Consider the following 2,450-nt stretch of genomic DNA (forward strand, 5'->3'; position numbering starts at 1 on the left):
TCATCCATTGTCCATCATAGAGTGTGTGAGTCGTCTCGGGATCCAAGATTGATCGTAAGAGTTCTTGACAATCAAAGGCCATGTTTGCCTAAGTCTCTTACATCACTTGGTGAAGACAAGTGTTTAGTGTAATACTTTTTATATTTAATATTTTCACATTTTTTATTTGGTTGTGTATTAATGACTTTAATAACTAGTTTCTTATGTTGAAGGTGATTCTTCCTTATCGTTTGTCTATGGTGTCTTGGCATTATTTTACTGTATATATCAAAATAAAAGATTTTCACCATTCATATCTCCACGGTCTATATGGAGATATGTTGGCTACCTGGTCAGGGGTTAAGGGAACGGTTTGGTAAAAGTCTTGCCATTGTTCAGTTTATAGATCATGCAAAGGACCTTGGTCAAATTTAGTAGGACCTCCTTCAATACCCACCGGTATTGGATGGCGGGGGTCCAAACTCTTTAATCCCCTCATAAGTTAAACTACTATTAAAACTTTTACCCGGCTACTTAGGAATGTATCCCTGCTGACTCAGACTACTTAGCCGAGGGTAACGTCACCTTCAATAGAGGGGCCTACCACATTATGCATTAATAACTTAATTAATTGTCTTTCAATAATCCGACCCCTTAGGATTGTATCCTTGCTGACTCAAACTACTGGGTTGAGGGTAACGTCACCTTCAAAAAAGGGGCCTACTGCAATAACTAAGATAATCTCTTAAAATGTGCAAAAGTGCGGAAATAATCAAAGGTTACACTACACACTAGTCGGATCCAAGTGATTCATCTTGTCTATCTGTTTTACTTTTATTTTATTTTTCAGCATTTTAGTTAGTTTTATTTTTCTCGTTAAAAACCTTTTTCTAACTTTTTGATTTGATTAGACGTTGAGGATAAAACAGTACTAAAAGCTCTTGTGTCCTTGGACGACCTCGGTATCTTACCAACACTATACTACGTCCACGATGGGTGCACTTTCCCATATGTGTGTTTAGTGTTAGTAAATATCATGTTTTATAAATTTAAAACTTGGCTAAAAAATGTAAAAAGGGCTTAAAATATACACCTAATATATATAGCACTACACACGCATCAAGTTTTTGGCGCCGTTGCCGGGAACACAAGGATTTTAAGAAAGTTAGGAATCAACGGCCTAATCGTTTTTTCTAAATTTTTCTTTTATTTTAAGGATTTTTCCTAATTTTTCAGTTCCTGCAGAGCTCAGCACGGGCCGTGCCTGGTCGGACACGGGCCGTGTTCAGCATTGTCACTCTCAGCTTTATTTTCCGAGTTAAAGAGAGCTGAGCACGGGGCCGTGTCGGTGCAACACGGGGCCGTGTCCAACTCCCCAGTAACAGGGGTCTAGGAAACAATCAATGTATCTCCGACCACGGGCCGTGCTCACGTGGACACGGGGCCGTGGTGGATCTTCTAAACAACATTCCTTTATGTTTTTATTGCAGGACTTGGAACTCAGGCGCCAAATTCGCATTCTCCACATAGTGTATGAGCTCCAGTTCCAGTAGAGACATAAAAGAACTTCGAACTAGGCGCCGCTATCAATGCGCCGAATGTCGAAGCCAACAACTTCGAACTTCGGCCACATTTGATACAAATGCTTCAAAACTCCGCAACCTTCCATGGGCTTGCGGACGAGGATCCCCATCTACATATTACTAATTTCTTAGAAATATGTGATACCTTTCGGATCAATGGAGGATCCAACGACGCCATCTGCCTTCGAAAGTTTCCATTTTCACTAAAAGACCGAGCTAAGGCTTGGCTCAGCGCCCTCCCAGTTGGCTCAGTAAACACCTGGGATGAACTGGCCCAAAAGTTTCTATATAAGTATTTCCCTCCTGCTAAAACGGCTAAATTAATGACTGAAACTAATACATATTCACAAGAGGATGGGGAATCCTTATATGAAACTTGGGAAAGGTTCAAGGAGCTACTAAGAAAGTGTCCTCATCATGGTCTTGCGGTATGGCAACAAGTATCCACGTTCTACAATGGGTTGTTACCACACACAAGATAGACACTTGACTCTAGCTTCGAGGGACTTTTAGGTAATCGCCGCCCAAATGAAATATATAATCAAATTGAGGAAATTGCTCAAACCAATTTTCAATGGCACACCCCCCGAGGCAATAAATCTATTGCCCCGGGCGCCCATAAGGTTGATGAAAGCACTTCTTTACAAGCCCAAATCGAGGCCCTTTCTTCAAAAATAAAAAAACTAGAAATGACAAAAACCGCCTTAGTTATGGCTTGTGAAGGGTGTGGTGGGCCATACGAAAATTGGAGTTGTATGAAAGAGTTAGATGATCAAACAGAGTCGGTAAACTACGTTGATAATAGACCTAGGCCGTCGGGTCCTCCAACGGGTACCTACAACCAAGGATGGCGTAATCACCCTAACCTTGGCTGGAGAGAACCCGACA

The 2,450-nt window shown here is 41.3% G+C and overlaps 1 non-coding gene across 1 annotated transcript; it reads right to left on the reverse strand.

Moving 5' to 3' along the window:
• Positions 1 to 1,879: 1,879 nt before the first annotated feature.
• Positions 1,880 to 1,986, reverse strand: LOC118482323. Its single transcript, XR_004868366.1, has one exon. It is a non-coding gene; the product is annotated as a small nucleolar RNA R71 (small nucleolar RNA).
• Positions 1,987 to 2,450: the final 464 nt, after the last annotated feature.

The sequence above is a fragment of the Helianthus annuus genome, chromosome 9 (assembly GCF_002127325.2).
Source record: "Helianthus annuus cultivar XRQ/B chromosome 9, HanXRQr2.0-SUNRISE, whole genome shotgun sequence".
In the NCBI taxonomy this organism is placed as follows: Eukaryota; Viridiplantae; Streptophyta; class Magnoliopsida; order Asterales; family Asteraceae; genus Helianthus; species Helianthus annuus.